The following is a 23225-nucleotide window of genomic DNA, read 5'->3' on the forward strand; positions in this document are numbered from 1 at the left end:
ATAATTATTGGACATCTAGTCCTATAAATTGGAAAATTGAGGGCAGCAGGAATGAGTTCTCTCAGATAAGGAAGAGGAAACTGCCTAAGAGCCTTTACTGAAAACTTCTTAGGGCCCGTCTCTCAGAAACTCAAACCTAAACTCGTGAGCTGGTGTGTAATTGTGGAAGGTGCACATAAGCCAGCCTGGAGAGGGTTCTCATTTATATTCGATGAAATGCCTCTTGCCTGAAATTGTTCCTCCTTATACTGCAGTTTAGTTTGTGTGTATAAAAACTTCCTCCTGGTCATGATCACTGCTGGGAAGCCTCCCCTCCTGCTTCACACCTTCTCCCTCCAACGCCCACGGCCTCTTCTGTGGCCAGCTGCCGGAGCCCACACCCCATCAGGGCATGCCTTTGGTGGCACCCACGGGGAGAGATTGTGACTGAGATCTGCTTGTGGCCTGCCAGGCCCTCTCTGACCCGGCTGGTCTTTGCCCGGGTCTCTTGCTGTTTCCTGTGCTCTCAGCCGCACTCCTGTCGCAGCTGCATCAGCCTTCTTGCTGCCTCTGCGCCTCCTCCTCCCCGTCCTCCCCCTCCAGCATGTCAGCCCCACCTGGAAAGCTTTGCAGACGCGCTTCCTCCCCGTGTCTTCCTCACTGTGCTCAGGTCCACTGTTCTGGCCCCGGCGTCTTCACTGTGGCCACACCTGGTCACCTCATCCACGCGGCATGCCCCGTTAGGTCCCGTACCGCCCCGGCCCGTTCTGTCTGTCGGCTCCTTCCCCAGGACTCTGAGCTCCTGAAGTCAAGCACTTTGTCAGATGAACGGCTCCGTGGCCGGCACAGCGGGCACCATGGAAGTACTCAGTAAAGCCGCTTGAACTAACGAAGGGATCAAGGCAGCAGCGGGGCTTGTAGACGTTCATGTATGATACTGCGTTTCGAGGCTTTAGTCTGAATAGCGATGACAGCAGCAAAGAGCAGAGCACGTGACCTTTCAGAGAGTTCAGAAAAGCTGTCCTCCAGTGTATTTTTCAGAGCATGGGCTTGTAATGGTTGCTGAGCAATTTTCAAAAAACAGAAATACCGTGGCTTGATTTCTCACCTCTGAGAACTGTCCTTGGCTTTTTGATTTTCCTCTTGTGTTTATATCTTGTGTCATGAAAGTGGTTTTGAGTCTTTGTTCTCATTTTCTCAAATGCCCACTTGCAGAGTGCTTCCCCTCCTGCCCTTCTTCCCCCCTCGCATTAGTGATGACAGTCTTACAGTATACCCAGGCTGCCTTCTCTCCGGGGGCGTAGGAAGTATGTGGCTGGCTCATCCACAGTCATTCCTGTCTCTAAAGAGGGGTCTGAGCAGTGGTTTCAAGCTTTTTCTTGGCTCCTGGGCTGGGCTCCAGGGCTTTTCAGGGGAGCTGGAGTTCTTGTCTTAACCTCATTAAGAGCCTTTCTGTTTCCATCTGTCTAGTGTATGAGTGTTCCCTATAAGACTTTGTTTGAGTAAGATGCGCCTCATGAATGAAACAGTATCAGAACACTTCTGATGTTGAGATGTCACTTCCCTTTTCAGGGAACAATGAGAAGACTTGGAACAGGGAGGGCCATGTATCCCTGAGAATTGAAGGTGGCAGGCAAAGGCAAGGGAGGCCTGTTCTCGATGATTCTGCCTGGTTCTGATCCAAGGAGACGTTTGATTGATGTCTGTGCCTTAAACTTAATCACAGGGGTTTGTGAGCCACTGGCCGAGGCTCTGCGGGTGGTGTACACAGGTGCCCTTGGCTTCGCTGCCACCGTCCTTTGTCTTTTTTCAGTTCCTCCTTTCCCCTGAGTGCTTCTATTTGTGGTGCAACACTGCCAACATCGCTATGGAAGTTTTATGCTACCGGTTGCTCCTGGCACTGTGCGTTTGGGGAAGGCCCATCTGATTTCTGTTAAATCTTTTGATTTTCCTGCATGCCCTCAATTTCCAAGTCTTTTAAAATCCTCCATTACAATGAGAACATGAACTCATCCAAGTAAAAATGTAAACATACTTGTAAAGTATTTGAGCTTATCACTGAATGTATCTGGAAATTCCAAACAGAAGAAGTTTCTGGGCTCACATTCACAGTACCCACCAAGAGGGAAAGCAGTTAGTTCTTGAGTGAATGAACTTAGCATGAAGCACAGGTTGCCTCGACTCTGGACACAGCTATCTTTGCACAAAAGCACTTGTATAATAGTGTGGTGGTGTGTGTGCATTTCTGACTGCCACATTTATCTTAGCTCTATGAGATGGGGGTGCTGCATGTGATTTTTCTTGAATATTCTTTTGTATTCTAGCTCTTCGAAGTAAATGAAGGAGTGAATAAGTAAGTGACATGAACAAATCAGTGGAAAGGAACTCCAGCCATAGGAAAAAAGCTCTAAGACTTGGTGGCTTGGCACAGGGGAAAACGAAGTATGTAAACAGTTGGGTGTCCGGAAAGGAGAACGGTACGGGTCAGAACAGAAAGTAGATGTGACATTTGTGAGGAAGAAGTGACCTCTCAGTCAGAAAGTGGCATCCTCATGGCCAGCTGACCACACCTTGCAGCTGGTGGGATCTTAGTTTCCAGACCAGAGATCGGACCCGGACAGTGAGAGCACAGAGTCCTAACCCCTGGACCACCAGGGAGCTCCCTAAGTTTCTGTCATTTCTATAAACTCCTTCCTCACTGAATCAGCCTAGCCTCTCGTGGGATCCTTTCAGCGTGGTTTAATAGGGATTTGAGGGGAAGCTGGGCTTCCCTGGTAGCTTGGCTGGTAAAGAATCTGCCTGCAATGCAGGAGACCCTAGTTCAATTCCTGGTTCCGGAAAATCCGCTGGAGAAGGGAACGGCTACCCATTCCAGTATTATGGCTTGGAGAATTCCATGGACTGTGTGGTCCATGGAGTCGAAGAGTCGGACCCGCCTGAGCGGCTTTCACTTTCACTTGGGGAAAGCTGGGACTTAACTTCATGGCTGACGGTGAGTTGGATCAATGCTGCGAAGTACAGGAGAACTGTTCTAATTAAATGATGTGGGCAGCTCATTCTAGGCTGTGAACAGTGAAAGTGAAAGTCACTCAGTCATGTCCGATTCTTTGCAACCCCATGGACTATACAGTCCGTGGAATTCTCCAGGCCAGAATACTGGAGTGGGTAGGCTTCCCCTTTTCCAGGGGATCTTCCCAACCCAGGGATCAAACCCAGGTCTCCTGCACTGCAGGCAGATTCTTTACCAGCTGAGCCACAAGGGAAGCCCGAGAATAGTGGAGTGGGTAGCCTATCCCTTCTCCAGCGGATCTAGCTATGAGGGAAGCCCGTTCTAGACTGTATTTCTTGCATATTAGAGTTTCTTACATTCTTTCCATGAAAAGTTTATTTTTGCTTATTGGAACCGTTAAGTATTTCAGGGAATGTTAATATATTGACTTAAGACAATATGTCTTACTGGGAGTTTGTGTGCTATCTTTATTCCTTTTGACCTTCAGCTGTAGAAAGGATCGTACACTTAGGAAGGCATAAAAAATAATGGAGTGCTGTTAAGGAAATAATGGTAATTGAACTGCTTGATGAGAAAAGGAATTTAAATACGTAACTTAACCAAATTCAAATATCTAGACACAAACCCTTCTTTTCTCTTTAAAAAGAAAGAATACCAGGTTTATATGGCACTTTCTCTTCTTTTCAACCTAAATTATAAGTAACCACTGTTGATTATTTCCAAGAGCTGTTAGCTTGTGAAGCTGAACCATCATTAAAAATAGAAAACTTGCAAGCTACAAATGAGTGCCTAAGTTTTTGTTTAGATGTAGTTTTCCTATGGCATTTCATCAGTTGTAGTGTGGAAACTTAAGCTAAAGCAGAGTAATAAGAAATGAGCGTTGCTAAACAAAGAGTGTATTTTGGTTCAAAACTATTAAGGAAGCTATTAAGATTCCCAGGTGGTGCTCATGGTTAAGAATCTACCTGCCAGTGAAGGAGACACGAGAGACATGGGTTCAATCCCTGGGTTAGGACGATCCCTTGGAGGAGGAAAATGGCAACCTAGATCGACTGTATTACTAAGTACGTATGAAATGCTCTGTGATCCTAGTTAATTTATTAATTTCCCCAAGCTCCAATTAAATGGGAAAGAATATTTTTACTATTCTCGATTCTTCATTTTCTTAGTAAAATCTCAAATAGACTTTATGTGAATAGCAGGAACATTTGTCTTTGTTTTTTGATTTGACAGGTTTTCCAGGTAAAGTATTAGTAAAACATTTTTCAAAGTCATCTAAATCCTACAAAACAATGAGAATGTTTTAGACTATAGAAAATATGTCCCCTGAGAGTAATTTTTTTTTTTTTTTTTTTTTTTTAACATTTATTACTCACTGTAGAGTCAGGTTTCAATAGAACTGCTGTGAATCACTGAGTGTTTTTATGGAGCCTAACTCATTAAAGAGAATTCGGTCTACACTAATGACACAGCAGTTGTTGTAATGTGTGTACCAAGAAGAAAAATGTCGTGAGCACAGTGCTCTCCTTCTTTTTTTTCCTGTGCTGGGTTAAACGGTTAACTTGTGTAGAAATACAAACTGCGGATGATCCCTGTCCTCCTCAGAAGCTTATCCTGAGACAGGGCCAGAACAACAGTTCTCAACAGATGTTTCCAGTTTGCCCCTTTGGGCTACAGTCATGCCTTTATTCCTGTCTGTAGGTTTTCCATCCACAATGTCCCTGAGCCTCAGCAAATGCCCCTCCACCAGGCTTTCAAAATACATTTCTCTTAAGCTGTGGGGCACACATAAGTGAATCAGCAATGTTTATAGAGCACTTGTTCTCTGTAAAGATCTATCATCAGAAGAAGGGGAGAAGTTGAAGAAGCAATTCAGGATGGCTCGTATGCCTCAGTATAAAACTGGAGCCATACAGCTTCCAGAGGAAAACAGAATATGTTCCCGATGTTGGATAGAGGAGGATTTCTTAGGATATAAAAAACACTAAACCATAAAATAAAAAATTAATAAATGAGACTTTATAAAACTTTAAATCTTTCATTTTTCCTTAGATAGCACTAAGAAAATGAAAGGCAAGCCATAGATTGAGAGGGAATATTCACAATTTATATCTCTGTTAAAGGACTCAGACTACTTAAATAACTCTATAACTCTCTAAGAAAAAAGACAAAGAACTGTAAAAAAAAAAAAAAATACCCCCAAAACTGAAATGAAAAAATCATAAAGATACTCGACCCAGGAACACATAAAAAGATGCTCAGCATCATTGGTCAACAGGGAAACACAAATTAAAATGAGATCCTACTTTATCCTCAAGAATGGCGGAAAAATAAAATAAGTACAGAAAAGCTGAGAACACTACCTATTGACAAGAAAATGGAACAGTAAATAGTTCATACATTTTTGGAGTGTAAACTAGAAAATCTACTTGGGAAAACAGTTTGGTAACTTCTTATCAAGTTAAACATATAACTACTTATGAGCTAGTAATTTAACTCCTCGGTGTTCACCTAAGAAAAATGAAAGCATATATCCACAAAAAAGACTTACTGGAATGTGCATAGGAGCTTTATTCATAATAATAAAAAAACTGAGACTGACCCAAATGTTCATCAGATTAAAATGAGTAAACAAATCATGATACACTTAGGGACCATCACTTAGTTATCAAAAGAAATGATACTTGTCAACAATATGAATACATCTCAAAACAATATTTTGAGCCAAAGAAGTCAGAAAGGAGTATGAACTATGTGACTCTATTTAAATGCAGTTCTACTGCAGATAAAATGAAGCTCTAGGGACAGAAATCAGGAACATGGACACCTGTGACTGGAAAGGAGTTTACCTGGTGTCAGACTCATTGAATTTACATTTAAAATGCTTTCCATTTTATTGTAGGTAGTTTATACCGGAGCCTGAATTCAGGGGGGAAGAAATCAAAGCTGTAAAACTTGCCCCTGAGCAGTAAGGCTATTGAGCAGATAGGATGCAGTTGTAAACTACGTGTAAATGACACAGATGTTAGGATAGCAGAGATACACAACGGATGCATCATGTGACTGCAGAGGAGAAAGCAGACCAGATGGGAAAGGTGCTCTGGGCCATAGGTGGTTTGTGTTGTTTGAAGACAGAAATATATGTTAGTAGAGATTAGGATTGATGGGAAAATATTCCAAACAAGGTTAGGGCCTCAGGACAGAGGGTCAGGATAAAAATAAAAAAAGACATGTCTTGAGGTCAGTCAGCGTATGAATTGAAGCTGTTCACATACTCAGCTTTTCATGTCCCAGCCCTCTATTGATCTATCACTTTCCTCTTTCAAGAAAGTGGAAGTCGCTTCAGTCGTGTCCATCTCTTTGCAACCCCATGGACTGTAGCCTGCCAGGCGCCTCTGTCCATGGAATTCTCCAGGCCAGAATACTGGAGTGGGTAGCCATTTCCTTCTCCAGGGGATCTTCCCAACCCAGATATCGAACCTAGGTCTCCTGCATTGCAGGTGGATTCTTAACATCTGAGCCACCAAGGAAACCCTCTTTCAAGACTTGGCCTAATTCTGTTCCTTCCATCTGTTCATCGCTCCAGCACACCGTGTTCTTTACTATTTCTGAGCTCCTGTTTTAACTCCACAGCATAGCCCCTAACTTTTCCCAGGTTATATCCTGCACGTTGAGTGTGTATTTTCTCATAATGTATTTTCTGGGGGAAGGTGGTTTTTCTTTTACTGCCCTAAGTGAAAGGCAGAGTCCACAATCAACTGTTAGGTATGGGTTTTGAATTCAGGTTTGATAGCTGTTCAGGAGAGAACATCTACTGGAATGTACAATAGATTTACTACATTAAGAGTGCCATTAACACTGTATTATATGCAGTGTTATGTGTACATATGCTACATTATATGTACACGTGTAAGAGTGTTAATGGCTATAATTTTTTGTCTGTCAACTATGTATCAGGAATTATGATAACCATTACAACAGTTTTTCTTAGGTATTTTTATTCTATTTATACAGAGGAGTAAACTTAGGAGGCACAGGTTAAGTAACAGGCTGGAATGTGAATATATTTCCTTGGCTTCCACTGTTCTGGAAGTCATCAGACCACTGTGTTTGTGTTACTGACAAATAAGTTTATGTCAGTGACAGCAGGAGTCGATACCACTTGTACTCTTATGTCACGCCAGTCACTCTTTGGGCACTTTATACGTATTAATTCATTTGACTGCCATAAGAAGTGAGGGAAAGTGATTCGTATCGTCATTAAGTAACTCTATCAGGGTCATCATATCAGAGTAAGCCGTATGGAGTCAAGGCTTGAATTGGTCTGATTCCAGAATACACGGTTTTTGCTCTTTATTGTTACGCTCTACTGCTTGGCTTTGTGAACATAAGGACTGGCAGTCTCTCTCAGTGAGAGTAAGGCATGCACTTTTCCTTGGGTGGGGTAGGAATAGGAATGGATTTAGATAAAAACTACTGAGGCAGAATGTTGTTTCCATGACATATTTAGTTAGTTCCTTAGATTAAGGTTCTCCTTATTGCCATTCATCCATAAAATGTTTGTGGAGAAACTTTACTGTGTCTTTTCCTTATTAGGTTAAGACAGATTCCATTCTGTTGAGGGCTTAAGAGTCTAGGTCTGGGTTTTTTTTTTTTTTTTTTTAACTCTTGTGGCTTCTCAAGTATTTAAAAATTCTCATACTACTTGAACTAAACTAAGAAACTGGTCATGACTGGCAATATGCTACAGTTATTTATGAAGGAAAATTAATTACAGAACTCTCATCAACAGAAGCATATTCAAGAAAAAAATCTTGCCACAACACCGAAAAATAAGGCAATAAAGATATATTATGTATTTTAAGTTAAAATAATGTATTTAAAGGAAATATTTATCCTTTTCTAAAAGTGATTAAGAGATTTTCCAAGTGGTCTAGTGGTAAAGAATACTTCTGCCAAGCAGGAGTCAGGGATTTGATCCCTGGGTCAGGAAGATGCCCTGGAGAAGGGAATAGCAACCCATTCTGATATTCTCCATGGGAAGTCCAGTGGGCAGAGCTTGGTGGGCTACAGCCCACAGGGACACAAAAAGCAGACAGGACTTAGCAACTAAACAAGAACAACAAACACGATTGCTGCTTAGTCTGGTTTTTTGGTTAACCAGCCACCTGCTTCAGGGACCCTGGCGACAAGGACTACTTGTATTCAAACTCTTTATAAGACTTGGTGATAACAGATGCAGCAAATCTTACATTTTAGGTTTTCTTTTCCTCTTAGAACATATCCTTTCCCTTCCTTTTTTCACTTCTATAAAGATTTGCAGAGATATTTATAGTAGGGAAAGAAGTAGTGAGATCCTTTGTGCAGAAACATAATTGGCAGTTTCGGGGCCAGGAAAGAGAGAGTAGGAAACAGTAGAGGGCAGCTTCTAGGACAGGTAAGAATATTCAGTCCTGCTGTCAATATTCCAGGTTGTCACAGTGTGTGCAGGGCTGTCAGCGCCTACTCGGGTTAGGTGTGGGATGGGAATCAAGTCAGTAGATGCTGGTTGGCTTCTGAAGAGACCAGGGTCCCCCCCGAACCTCTGTTAAGAGAGTGTACCCTGCTTGCGTGTTTCATTAGTTGCTCCGTTGTGTCAGACTCTTTGGGACCCTTTGGACTGTGGCCTGCCAGGCTCCTCTGTCCGTGGGGTTTTTCAGGCAAGAATACTGAAGTTGATTGCCTTTTCCCCTCCAAAATGTAACCTAATGAGTTAAAACCTGCCCAAAGATTGTTGTCATACTGAGTAAATATCATTTCCCAGAGGAGAAAGATTGACATTGAAAAGGTCTGTGTTTGTTTCTATTAGAACGTGAGCTCCGTGAACTGAAGGCCTCTTACAAACAGTATCTCTAGTATATAGAATCTTGGCTGCCACACAGTAAGGAATCAGTATTTGTTGAGTGAATAAATGACTGAAAAAGCTCTAGGATGAGAGGAATGTATCCTCTGTAGCAGGATGGAAATGTTCTTTAGATGAAGCTTCCTGGGAGCTCTCTTAACGACCTTTGACCTTAGGGCTGGACTAGCTGGGAAGATCCTCCCTTGATAAAAGAAGGATTAAGACACTTCTGGCCAGCTTGGTGTGGGTCAGTCATGTGATAAAAACATGTGTGTGATCCTAGAAGATTGAGAATCAGATTCTTTTTCCTAGTGATCACACCAAAGTGTACGATCTCCAATGGGCCAAGAGTGAGATGCCAAATAGCTGACCTTCCTGTTTGCCTTTGAGAGCTTAACTTCCACAGCAGATGTTACATAAATGAGTAGAAGCCACTGACCTGTTTCTGACTTTTATCTGAAAGATAAAGGGTCAGGACAGGGTATCCGAGGCCTTTGATGCTTTTAAGAAACAGCAGATGGAATACTTCAGTGAAGAATAAAAAGCCAACAATTTAATTTAGGCTGAGTGAAGACAAAGATTTCAAAGGAATGGAAAATGGATAAGATCCAAAAGCCTATGACCAATATTTCACTTTACCTTTAAAAGAACAGGTGGAATGAGAAGCTTTGTGGTGAACTTGGTTTTTCTGTGAATTAATATTGCCAAGTTACTACTGCAAAAATAAGACTATCAGTTTACCTACTAGCTTTTCACTCTTCTCTGGTACTAGTGGGGAAAAGGAAACTCCCCATAGAGGAACCAGAAGATTTAGTAAAAAGGATTTTGAAGACCTGATAAAAGACACTTGATACCACATGCTGGGAATTTAAGGCAGATTTTATATAGTTTGTTGGTGGGTACTTTTTTGGAGACGACAGGATACCTCTTCTGAAGCAGCTGTACTCCCTAGACTTTCATGAAGCATCTTTCAGTGTTGAGGGTGGCTGTTGGTTTAGTACCAGGATATAGCAGCAGTTATGAAGTGAATTTGAAATCCCTAGTGGTAAATAGAGTCCAACCAATGAAACCCCTTTATGGCATCCAATCCGAAGTGCAAGGATGACCACATAATTTATTGTCCAAACCAGGACGCTTCTGAGGTGGAAAGGGGAAACTATTTACAGTTGTGTCAGAAAGTGAAAACTGGGGCTGTCCCTGGACTCAGTGAGTGACACTACCCAATGGAACCAGAAATGGAACTTGCAGCAACATCACCCGGAAGGCTATTAAAACACAGGTTGCTGGACTCTACTCCCAGAGTTTTATATTCAGTAGCTTTGGGATCAAAATTGTGCCTGTCTGACAAGTTCATTGGTGGTGGTATTACAGCTCATCTGGGGACTGCAGTTTCAGAACTACTGTGCTCCCTAGACCAGCTTGGCACTCTTATGCTAATGATGTAATTTTTAGTTGAAAGAAACTCTCCTTAGTGTTAAATCCTTCTTAACCTTCTACATGTGAGGATATCCATGAAGAAGATGACAAAAAAAACTTGTGTTGGATTTGCTTTGACCTATGTCTCTGTGGACTTGTCTATTCTTGATTTTCCAGAGACGGCTCTCCTGGTACCAACCCAACTCTCAAAAAGATGTGAAAACCAAATGAAATAAATGTGACGTTGGTTTCTTACCACAGGGGTTTCAGCGTAGGGAAGCCTCAACACCTAAATCTATCCCAGAGACATTTTATAGGTTGAACATCCTTATGAGCAGCAGTATTCCTGCACTCTTTGCTGTTGCATCTGTAAAAGCAGGAACGGGGCAGCAGCAGCTCTGCTGGGGCCTTCCGAGAAAACGCAGTCGGGGTTCCTGTTCTTGGCTCATCTGCTCACAGTGGCGCAGCCTGACCCAGAAACACAGCTTCACCATGAGCCAGCAGTGCTGACCATCAGTACTCGAAAGTATTGCTTTTGTCATGTTGGACTAAATGAACTTCCTGTAATTGCATCATCCAGAACTCCTACCTTATTGCAGAAACAAAGCTAGCTCTTTGAGCATTGGAGGGGAGAAAAAAAAGCAGCATACGCACAAAACCCTCAGTATTTTTCCTTTTTTCTTTTTCCCTCAGTATTTTTCAATTCGGCAGTTGATTTTTAGAAGCATCCTAGATCTGATGGGAAATATTTTGACTCTGTTTCTCTTCCTTTTTTAATCAAGGATAATGGGAGGATAATATGGTGCCTTTTTTTTTTTTTTTTTTTTTTTTTAGGGCTTCCCTGATATCTCAGTTGGTAAAGAATCCGCCTGCAGTGCAGGAGACCCCGGTTTTATTCCTGGGTTGGGAAGATCCGCTGGAGAAGGGACAGGCTACCCACTCCAGTATTCTGGCCTGGAGAATTCCATGGACTGCATAGTCCACGGGGGTTCCAGAGAGTCGGACACGACTGAGTGACTTTCACTTTGCTTTTTAAGCATTTGTTCAGCATTTTCCCCTCTCTCTTACTGACCTGGATTGAATGAGAAACATGTTGATAGGTTTATTAGTAAGGCAGATGTGAGGGTGAGTCACCGCAGATCAGTGGCTCTTAAAGTGTGGACCCCAGGTCGGCAGCGTCACTGTCACCCGGGACTTTGTTCAGATGCAGGTTCTTAAACCCCACTCCCAACTTATGAAATGGAAACCTTGGGGTGTGGGGCCCAGGAACATGTGTTTCCACAAGCCCTCTGGGTAATTCTGATGTGTAACAATGTTTGACAGGCACTGTTGTAAGTAAGTTTTTGGAGGGGGGGGGATGCCGTGCCCCCGTGCCGCATGCAGGCACTTAGTTCCCTGACTAGGGATTGAACCCGTGCCCCCTGGAGTGGAAGCTAGGAGTTTTAACCACTAGACTGCCAGGGAAGTTTCTGTAAATGGTTCTATGTCATATCTATCTATTTTGGTCTACAAAGGTACTGAAATGTCTAAATTATGCTTTCCAATGGTCTGATATATAATTATGCACAATCTGCCTTGATCAAATGTCTTTATAAGAATAGTGAAAGCAGTGATGATGTTAACCAACATTTTCTGAACATTTTCTACATCACTATGTTGACGACTTTACAAGTAATGTCTGATTTTAATTCCGTGCTAATGCCATCACTGTCATACAGATAGGGGAATGAGACTCAGGAGTGTGATAACTGGCCTCTTAGAGGTGATTTCTTGGTATTTTGCTCCCTGGTATACTCCTAGCTGGTTTAATGTGTGTCTCCACTCCGCGCTCACCCCCACCCACCCCCGTTCTCCTGATTTTAAGAGACTTTTTCTACTCCTCTCTCCTTCACCCTGTTGTATCCTATTTAAATATGTCAGGGATGATTGTAACTTATTCTTTAGAATAATTTTTCTCTCCAGTATGTGTGTGTAGCATTAGATTGAACATTGTTCTCCCCGGGGAATTAGAAATGCCATCCTACAAGTGCGTGACTGCGGATGAAAGTGGTTGAAGAGGATCGAAGGACACGCTTCAGTGAGGAGGGCTGGTGACTGGCGGGCAGGGCGGCAGGGCCAGGAGTGTAGCCGTGGGAAGGCTGGGCGGACTGAAAACCTGTAGGGGTCAGACCCCTGCCCCAAATGGAATGCCAGGCCCTTCCTTGTGACCAGGGGCTCAGGCTCACTGGGAGGCCAGCTGAGTGACCCTTGTTGGGTGGTTACATCCTGTCGGCCTGCTTCCTCAAGTGTGAAATGGGCCCTTTTTGCATCTCAGGAAACAGGAGTTCTTTCCCCTGCCCTTCCCTCTCTCCCTTCCTGGGTCTTCACACTCTGAGTATCTTGGTGACCCTTCATTTCTTCCTTACTCAGCCATAACAGGCATGAATGTTATAAAATGGCAATGTAGTTTATATGTAAGTGTGTAATTGTGTATATGTGTGCATCCTCTTATGTGTATGTTTATAGATTTTATTGAAGTATGAAACTTACTTATGTTTACAAATCATAAAATGTTATTTTGATATTTTAGAGTGAATACATTGTTTTATTTATTTTTAACTTACCTAGATTTTTCTGCTGCCAAAGCTGTTTTCAAGTCTGTATATTTTAAGAAGATGAATGTACAAGCTATAGTTTTCTTTCTTTCTTTCTTTCTTTCTTTCTGTTTTACCAGTGTGACCTTTGGCTCATTTTTCTCTTGTTTGAAAAAAAAAAGAACATTTCTGGCATGAGATTGGTTGACTCTGCTGACAGTGTGGATGTATAATGATTCCCCTGTGTGTAATTTAAATTTATAATGTTTAAGGTTTTTAAAAATAATTTAGCTGGTTAGTCCTAGACCATTATAAGTAACAGATGAACTTAAAGTTTTGCTATGCATAGGCCAGATGTTTATAATTCACTTTGAAGGTAAATATATACGTTACTAGGTTTTAATAGGGTTACTTATCCCAATAACAAAGATAAAAGCTTTTATCTATATAAATATATGTACAAATAGATACTGACTGTATACCTATGCATACATGAAATTGTAAGCAAAAACATATTCACACTGACTTATAAGTATTATTGTCATAATTGAGTTTGCAGTTTCGATAATACATCTACAGGCTTTTGAAATGTTTGTCCTGGATGAATACCTTTGAAGCTTTTTCTCTGATAGCTTCTCATCACAGATGTAATTTGACAACCACAATCAGAAATCCTAAATAATCATCAGTGGTAAAATTTCAGATTTGGATCCTCAGACCAGCGTGAGCAAATACGTTACTGTATCAATTGGTTATAGTTCTCAAACCCAAAGTAGCTTCCTGAGGATGGAGAGAGTCTATGCTACTCAGCAGGGTCACTGCCAAGCCCAGAAATCTCCTTTTCCATTCTCATGCCCCTTTCACACATGCTGAAGTCATTTCATGGAAAGGCTATTTCCTTACCTGTTTGTAGTCTTTCATCTGTGAGTCAAGCAACAACCATTTCAGAATGTCTCAGCGGACGCTCCAAGTGGAGACTGTTAGACTCAGGGTTCTTGCTCGTCTTCAGGAACAGATGAGAATCAGGAACTTGATAGAAACCACGAGATAGGAGGTCGACTGTCTGTCACGCTGCCGAACTGGTTGGTCAGAACTCACTCAAGGCTGGGAAATGGAAACAAGCAGGAAGAGAGAGGTGTTCGGATCTCTGTGGTGTTGGGCCAGCCTCCGCGTTAGTTCCTTTCTTTCAGTGATCCAAAAAAAGGTGTGGTGCCTTTTTTTTTTTCTTTTTCCTTCTTGAAATTTTCTACTACCTTCCCCCGCCACCCCACCCCAGCATTGCCACGTCATCTGGCAAATGAACAGCCAGGCAACAACCTGCGTGCTTTTTGTTTTCATACCTTGCTGTTGCCAAATTCAGCATGTAAGAGGTGGAGGGCTGCTCGAGGTGCCGACCTCTGAAAGAGAGGACCAGCTCCCTCTGCCGCACCTTCCTAAGAGGAAGCTGTTGTGGGGGGCGCAGACCTTCTCTCTGCCCTTCTAGGCATGAGACTGATTACCAGGAGAAAAAATTTAACAGCAGGTGTATGTGGGAGAGGCCAGGAAAACTGAGTAACTCACCAAAATGGCAGAAGTCAGCACCTCACACACCATCTTCAGCTAAAGACAGAAGATGTTAGGGGTAGTGCTTTGGGAATTCAAGAGGGAGGAAGGAAATTCTCAGGAAGATGAAAAAGAGCAAGCGTTTGCCGAACTGATGTTTGCGCTGCTGCAGAGAGACAATGGGTCACGGGGAGGAGACGTTTGATCAAACAAACGGTGCTGGGTCCCTCTGTGTCTGCCCAGCTAGTTCCTGTTGCACGGCGCGTATCTGCACCGGCAGCGCCCTTGAGGGAAGAGATCCTCCGTCTAAATTCTTGTAGGCAGTTAGGGGAAGGTCAGAGGTTCCCGCGTCTCTGGGGCCTGGCTTGCTTTCAGCTCACAGTAACTGGCAGATCAGAGACGCACATCTGGGGTTGGCAGATTCTGCCCCCCTTTCCGTCAGCAGCAGCCATGCAGTGTGGACAGCTGTTCCCCAGCAGGTGGTGGTTGGGGCGCCCCGGAAATGTGAACCTGGCATTTGAGCAAAGAAGCATTCTGGCATCCCCGACCCCATCTGTCACATAAGAGGTGCTGCTATTGACAGGTTTTTTTCCCACATTAATTTTTCCACATTTGAGCGTTACTGACAAATAGGTCACCAGTAGGACCTCGGTAATCTCATCACGTGTTAATCTTTTGCTCAATGTGTGATGCTAATATTACTGTTTTGAAAGCGAGAGGCAGGGCCCTCTCTGATTTTTGGTTCCTTGCAGGCCTTATACTATCACTTGTCATGTCCCAAGGAGGCCTCCAGTGTCTTTCCCCCTGAAAAACAGTGTGCAGTTAATAGGGGGAAGTACTCAGAATTCGGCTGTAAATCCGTCATCAAAGTGTGTGACTCAGAAACAGAGAAGAAACTGTGCCCTGGAAGGCTCTCTTTTAATTTTTAGTTTATGTTGGGGTGTCGTTAATTAACGATGCTGTGTTATACTCTCAGGTATGCAGCGAGTGATTTAGTTACACCTGCACGTGTATCTGTGCTTTTTCGAATGCTTTTCCCATTTAGGTCCTTACAGAACATTGAGCAGATGGGAGACTGTTTATTAGGCGGCTGCATTGCAGGTGTGTTCACTCAGGTGCCCACACTGTGGACTCATAGTGTAATGTGTCAAATTTAATTGGATCTAGAAACCGTAAGAAGCGTCTGCAGTTATAGTAGTCAGTAGTGCTTACTTATATACTTACGATGTGCCCCAGGCTGTTTCAGATGCTTTATATGTACCTGCTGTGTAGGAGGCAGTATTCCGCGCCTGGGGATGACGTGGGGACTAACTCAGACCCAAGTCCCTTTCCTCCTGAAGTGCGTTTACTTATTTTGCGTCTTATAGACAGACTCAGTAGTAACTGTTAGTCTCTCAGTTATGTCCAGCTCTTTGCAACCCCACGGACTGTAGCCTGCCAGGCTCCTCTGTGCATGGGGATTCTCCAGGCAAGACTACTGGAGCGGGTCGCCATTCCCTTCTCTATGGGATCTTCCTGACCCCGGAATCGAACCTGGGTCTCTTGTGTTGCAGGCGGCAGTAGTCACTATTGATCCTTATTAAGCTCAGCAGAGGCCCCTGGGGACCCAGAGCTGGTTTAGGAAAGCTTCTCACTTGACTCTGCCTGGGGGCACCCATTCCCCATCCTTCCCCAGGGCCTATATAGAGTCCTTCCTGCTGCTTTGACCACTGGGGCTAAGAGCCCCCGTGTGTTTGCAGAGGCTCGCTAGCTTCAGCTGTAGGCAGATCTGGTGGGCAAACACAAGTACAAATGGATATAAGGATGATTACCAGGGCTCATGGCAGAGTCCTTCAGATGTCACTGTGCTGATTAAATGGGCAGTTTGGCTCTGGAGGCTTCCTTGGTTTATTGCAGGAGGCTCTGCTTATTCTGACAGTCTCAGAAACACCCACTCATCGTCCCCTTGTGCTCTTAGGCGTCTTGCCTTCTCCACGGGGTGCTCCGCATGTGTGTGGAGCATGACTGTGATGGAAATGATCATTACATTAAAGTTTACTTGATCTGCTCGTTTTCCTCTTAATACCAGGAGTTGCAAAGCCCAAGGCCAACCAAAGGGATAGCCCTGCGTACGGGTGGTCCCCTGATAGCAGGTAGTCCAGACAAGTGTGAGACCCTCGGGGAGCCAGGAATCGTGAAGTGTAGCGCGCATGGCCCACCCAAGTGGGCAGCTGCTCCTCAGCTCGATCTTGTCGGCGCCCCTCGCTGCCTCCTCTGCGGACAGGTCAGTGCTGTCAGAACCTCGAATGGTGTTTCTGTGCATCACTTTAAACACCTGTTGTGTTTGTGTGTTTTAACTCATGGGGCTCTCACAAGAGCTCCGTGAGCTGGGTTGGTTCCACCTCTTTCTTAATAGATGCAAAACCAAGGCTCAGAGACGCTCCACGGAGCCTCTCCTGGAGCCCCGGCTCCTCTTAACTGCACTGTTGTGTCTGCATGTTGCCGTCTTAAGTCAGATGCTTCTGTAGGCCTGATGTCTTGTGGGCTGAAACAGACCCTGACTGTGCTGGCTCGCGGAAGGCTGGTTTGTGACCTCTGCTGTGTGGTGAGTTGTCTAGGCAGGAAGCCGGGGGATTCAGAGCAGTGCTCGCCAGCAAGGGCTGGACTGAAGCTCAGGCACACAGCATCCCAGACGTTTGACGGAGGAGGGCTCTCTTTGTATCAGACCCTTTTGCGCCCAGTTTACTTGGGGGCCATCTGAGGACCAGCTGTTTCTATATTTACAGACGAGAGAAGAGAGCTTGGGAGGATTTAACCAAGTTGTTCAAGTGAGGAGGTAGCTGGACAGGACTTTGCAGCCGAAGTTTAAACTCAAGAGTTTAGGATTCCTTCTCCGGTTCAGCAGATCTTTCCTACATCCCCATGAACAGTGAACACTGATTCATTAATTCATCAAGCATCAGACAGTCCTTGTTGGGCACACAGGAAGAGTATATTTTCTCATCACGAAATCTGGTTGCATGCCCATGTCACATTTTAATCCAAGGTAGAGATGGCTCAGATGGTAAAGAATCAGCTTGCAATGCAGGAGCCGGGTTCTATCCCTGGGTCGGAAAGGTATCCTGGGGAAGGGTAACTCACTCTGGTATTCTTGCTTGGAGAATACCATGGACAGAGGAGCCTGGCAGGCTACAGTCCATGGGGTTGCAAAGAATTTTTGGATATGACTGAGCAGCTAACACTTTGACAGAGGGAGATGGCAGGCATTTAAGTGATGCAGGTGATGATGATTCTAGATGCCAAGAAGAATGATAAAGTTAGTGGTTAGAGGCTGTGCTTGTCTTGGAATTAGGGGAGATGAAAACTAGGTGTCCAGGAAAAACTTGGTGAGTTATCTGATTATCTTGTCTTCTCGAGATTGCATATCTCAACACAGAGTGTCTGCGCTGGTAGAACTTTTGGCCGTAGGAGCTTATTGCCAGTGGGGCAAGGGCTCGTCTTATGTTTTTTTATTTTTATTTATTTATTTTAAAATACTGATTTGTTTGCCTGCCCTGGGTCTTAAGTTGCGGCATGTGAACTCTTATTTGCAGCATGACCAGGGATTGAACTCGGGGCCTGCGTTGAGAACTCAGAGTCTTAGCCACTGGGCCACCAGGGAAGTCCCTTGTGGTTTCTCAGAAAATGTTTGAGAGGGTTTTAAGGAAAACCTGAAGCTGCCACCTGTTTTCCCCTGTGTTTCTGGGTTGCCCTTCTTGCCCTTCCAGTCACCTGGGAACTCGGAAGCAGTTGTGACTCTTTCAGGTCATTGTTCGTATACTTGACTGGCCATCAGTACCACCTGGGGAGCTTTATATGCAGATTCTAAGACCCTACTTCAGCAAGCCGGTCACAATCCATGTTTTTGGCTCAGAACTCTTACTGTCAAAAGCGTCAGGGTGTGTCAGAAATGTGGCCTGGGGGGAGCATCCTGGCCGTGCTGTTTTGGAGCCTCTGATCCGACAACACTTGGAGGAACTTCTATCCTCCCTCCAGATGTCTTGCCTCCTGGTCCTTATCAGTCACTGTTGGAGCTTTGGACACTGTGTTGTATGTAGACTTGTGCCCCGAGAGCAGAAATTGTGATGATCGGAGGACTAGGAGGGTGGTATTAGTGAGAGGAGAGGATCGTAGAGAGACAGAGAGAGAGGATAGAGCTAGAGCTTACAGAGATCAGGTAAAACCCAAAGAGGAAAAGCGAGAATATCGTCAGGGGCTCATGCAGCAAAAACCGTGAGGTCTGACTTCTGGGCCCTTAAGTTTCTATTTCAGCCTGTCTTCTCTTATCACTGCTTTTCTGCATTGGATGTCAGTGAATGATACAAATCTGTTCTTACACTGTCTATCGTTATTCCTTTGTAGCAGAGAAGTTTTCAGAGTGGAGACTTCCTTTATTTATGCACCTCACCCTGTGTGTCCATCAGATTTTGAAAACTGGCCTCAGGTGTCCCAGAGTGAGGAGCTTGTGGAAACCTGGGCATATTTGTGACTCAGAGCTATTGCATTGCAGGATGTAAAGTCCACCTTGCATTACCATTTTGTATTTTCCTCGAGATTTTTGCTGGTCATTTTGTGGATATGCTTAAATGTGATGATTAGCTTGTAAACATTTTTCCCTATTAGAGTTGGAAATAATGTATCTTATTATTATTTGCAAAAATTTTTTATCCTGACAAACTATTGATCATATTTTGTGTATTTAAAAGATAGTATTTTGTTATGATGGTTAACAACACAGATAACTTGGCTTTATTCAACACTGGACACCAGTTTCAATATTAAATAAATAATAAATGATGATGTAGTATAATGGCTAGAGGACATATTTCCTTCTTCCAGGATTCTTAAAAAAAATATAAAAAGATAATAAATGTTCTGTTTTGGTTTTGTCTCTGATTTTTTTTTTTTTTTTTTTTTTTTTTGATGCTTTGTTTTATGCTGAGTAGTTCTGTGTTCCCTCAACTTATTCCCATTTCACTCTGTGGAACTCTGAAGATTAAAATACTATAGGACTTCATCCCCGTTAATCTCAAAACCCTCCACATACCCCCAGTGTGATTGCCACCCCTCGCCCACCCCCATGCTCACACGCACGCACACATTTCCTTTCCCCAGCATCATTTCCAGGTCGGACTCTGCCTCGTCAGTGCCGGGGCTGGTTATATATAAACATCCCTTGGGTATTTGTCCTTCAAATAGAGTGAGTCTAATGCATGGAATCCTCCAGTGTCTGTTATTGTTCCCAGTCAGTTTCCATCCAGCCTGTCAACGATTGCCGTAAAAGTCGGTTTACTTATTTCTATAAATGTCTTAGTTTGTTCCTTGCCCCCAAATCCTTTTTCGAAGTAAGTACAAAAGTGACTTTATTGTTATAACCTTATCCCCCAATTTTTTCCCCATTGACTTTGTTGGACGGTTAGCCACACCAGAACATTTTGCTGTTTCTCACTTGCTGTCTTGGTACTTACTCACGTTAGCCCTGTATAATTATGTTTTTTATTTCTCTCTGGCGTGCTGCGATTCATGGGGTCGCAAAGAGTCGGACACGACTGAGCGACTGAACTGAACTGAACTGATGACTTTGTAGTATCCCATAGTTTATGTAGTCATTATATGAAGATTTTTGATGAACCTATTTTAACTGCAGGAGCTATTTACTGGGTTATATAATTTTTTAAAAAATTAAAAAGGCTTTTCTGGCAAGTGATTTATTACGGTGTGTGTGTTTGTGTTGGGGGGAGTCATGGTTTCAACAGGATTCTACCAGACATTGAGAAATACACTGGGTTACGAATACAGAGAATTTTAGTACAAGACCCATTAGAAACACTATAGGAAACTATAGAGAAATTAAAAGGGAGTGAGTTTAGGGAGTTCCCTGGCGGTCCAGTGGTTAGGACTTGGTGTTTCGTTATTGGGGCCAGGTTCAATTCCTGGTCGGGGAGCTAAGATCCTGCAAGCCTCACGGTGTGGCCCAAAAAGGGGAAGTGAGTTTGAAAGTTGCCATCTTAAAGGATCTGTGAAGGAGCTGGTATCTCAAGTGGTTCTTGTTGGATGTCTCTTTGATGTCTAGACTGAGCCTAGAAAGTCCTTCAGGATAGAGAGAATGGTGTGACCAAAGGCACCAGCCTGGGAAGGAAAGTCAGCGGAGGTGGGTGGGACAGAGTGTGAGCGTTTTGATCATCATGCTGAGGTGTTCGTAATTCGTGATACCGTGACATGTTTGAGCTTTCTGGTAAAAATAATTGAAGATGGCAAAGTCAGTGCATTGATTTAGGGTAGTGGAAGAGGGTGGCAGGATTTATGTCTTTAGGACATAATTACCCACTATTTTGTAAAACAATGCTTTCTTTTTTTTTTTGTAAAGACTCTAGAAATGAGCAACAGGCACAGGAATTCATTGGCAGTTGTGTGCTCCCCTTTATGGGAAAGTTGTAATTGGAGACACAAATGTCTGTTACAGTATCTCCCCCTACTGGAAGATTGGCAGAAGTGACAGTTTTTAAAAAGAACTGATGTGAGCAATATTTACATGTTTTGTAGACTAACAAAAACCTCACTTTGAAATAGGCACTAATACTGAGTCATGAGTCGAATGCCTAGTTAGTTGAATTACTCAAAAAAATTTTCTTAGTTGCTAATAATAGATATAACCTTAAGAATCAGACTGAATGAATTTCAGTCTGTGATATTAGCAAAGAGTCAAAATTGAGAACTCACTGTCACAAAAATAAAATCTCAGTGCATGTATTTCCTCCTGTAGGCATAGTTTTTTGAGAAGATGGCCATGAAGCAGAAGCGGCTATTTTCTTTTATCCCTCTGAGCCTCCAAAATAATATCCTTTCTCTTTATTTCATTCTGCTCCCATTTGCTCTTATGACTCACCTGTCACTAATTCCGGGCATGTCTCTAGTGTCTTGGCGTTGTTCATATTCTTCCTATGTCGCCTTTTTTTAATATCCATCCCAGCCAGAATGGGCAGTGGCAATCTTTGTTGTCCTATTCTGGTCTCCCCAGTGCCCACTCCTGTAGCAGGCACTGAGAAATGTTTGTTGAGTGAATATGTATTATCCACATGGGAGAGAGGCAAGGAATGTCCCCCCAACTGTTGTACCTGGTCCTGTGGGTAAAGATAAATGCGATGGACTCCCTGGGCTTTCCAGGTGGCTCATTGGTAAAGAACCCACCTGCAATGCAGGAGATGCAAGAATGGTGGGTTCAGTCCCTGGGTCGGGAAGATCCCCTGGATAAGGAAACCCAGGCAACCCACTCCAGTATTCTTGCCTGGGGAAGTCCATGGACAGAGGAGCCTGGCGGGCTGTCGTCCACGGGGGTCACAGAGTCTGACATGACTGGGCGTCTGAGCACACACAGGATGAGTCCCTTGCAGCGGCAGTCTCTGACCTTTTCGGCACCAGGGACCAGTCTCCTGAAAGAAAGCTTTCCCGTGGACTGGGCATCGGGGGTGACTTGGGGACGATTCAGCCCCGTGACGTTTATTGCACACTTTATTTCTGTTACTTTCACATCAGCCCCACCTCTGATCCCAGAGGTTAGATCCCAGAGGTCGGGACTCCTGCTAGACGATAGTACACCGCTTTATGAGACGATTTATTTGCTTAGCGCTCTGCTCAGCTTTTTAGTAAATCATTTGAACAAGTTAGGAAAGTGAGTCTTCAGAAGCCACTGAGAGAAGCTTCAGTCAGAATGAGACTTAACGGATGTCGAGAGTAAATACTTCATTTTGATTATGTTGAGGAAAATAATAAAGAACCTGTAATAGGAATGGAAAAGAGTTTTATTTGAGCCAAACTGAGGAATAAAGTCTGGGGCACAGCCTGTCAGATAACTCTGAGGAATCGCTCCAAAGGAACATGGTTTTCAGTGCAGTTTGATGTCAGAACAAAGAACATAAAACAATCCAGGGATGCATTCCTTCAAGGTTTCAAAAAAAAAAAGAAAAAAAATCCGCACATACACAGCGAATCAGTATGGACTTGGCACCTGGGAGGAGAGTCTTATCATCAACAGAACACCAGCATTGATGTCCCAGGAAGAGAGGCATTTACTCTTTATTTTTGATGTGGACATTGTTTACTTCTGGTCAGCGTGCCCTTTTCTTTAATAATCAAACAGATGTGCAGTGTATGTTTGATAGGCCACCAGCAGGTGGTTCTGCTAGCACGGAACTCAAGTCAACTCATATATAAGGCATATATATATATATCTCATATATAAGGCAGAAGACTTTCCCATGCCTCCGTGTGCGAACATTTATCAGCTCGATAAATTTTCCCAGAGTTCTTCTGATAAACAGATGTCACTTGTTCAGCTGTGTGATGTGTGGGATGAGCAGGCACTCGCAACTTTAGGGGAAGGTTTGGTGGTGGGGAGACTTGAGGGAGCTTGTCTGAGGTTAAACTGAATGCAGGGGGTTTTTGTTTTTTTTGTTTTTCCTGTTTATTTTTTTGCCCAACGAGTAAGCCATACCTGAAATTTGCAGACTCAGTTGTCTTCGCTGTCTAGCCAGCTGCTATTAGCTGAGCACACTTGTATATTCCTCTGGTTTGTGTGAGTGTTGTGTGGTCATCTTTGGCAATTTAGTTTCCTTGGCGGTGCGACTGAGAAGGTTTTCTGCGGTTTTGGGCCATTCATGCTGTAGAGAGCTACATATCTGTCCAGTTAACGTTTGGAGCACAGTGGTGAACTCTGGGCTGTTTTTCGCAGACCAGTTGGCGTCATTAGAAGGAAGACTCGGTGGGGCCACGCTTCTGTGTCTGCTTCTTGAATGGGCTGCTCAGGGTG

The 23225-nt window shown here is 43.6% G+C and overlaps 2 protein-coding genes across 13 annotated transcripts in view; one reads left to right on the forward strand and one right to left on the reverse strand.

Annotated features, from left to right (window-relative positions):
• P2RY14 (purinergic receptor P2Y14) overlaps positions 1-14761 on the reverse strand; it is a 66013-nt gene extending 51252 nt beyond the window's left edge. For 5 of the 7 annotated variants that reach the window (XM_061168115.1, XM_061168122.1, XM_061168117.1 and 2 more), the window contains exons 1-2: positions 14420-14755; positions 13763-13963 (exon numbers count right to left, since the gene is read on the reverse strand). The gene's annotated coding sequence lies outside the window, so the exon portion shown is untranslated. Of the gene's footprint in view, positions 1-13762; positions 13964-14419 lie in introns of all 7 variants that reach the window. The other 2 variants (XM_061168127.1, XM_061168126.1) reach the window with 1 other exon arrangement.
• Positions 1-23225, forward strand: part of MED12L (mediator complex subunit 12L) — a 355795-nt gene that overhangs the window by 184379 nt on the left and 148191 nt on the right. The window lies entirely within an intron of this gene.

The sequence above is a fragment of the Dama dama genome, chromosome 19 (assembly GCF_033118175.1).
Source record: "Dama dama isolate Ldn47 chromosome 19, ASM3311817v1, whole genome shotgun sequence".
Lineage (NCBI taxonomy): Eukaryota > Metazoa > Chordata > Mammalia > Artiodactyla > Cervidae > Dama > Dama dama.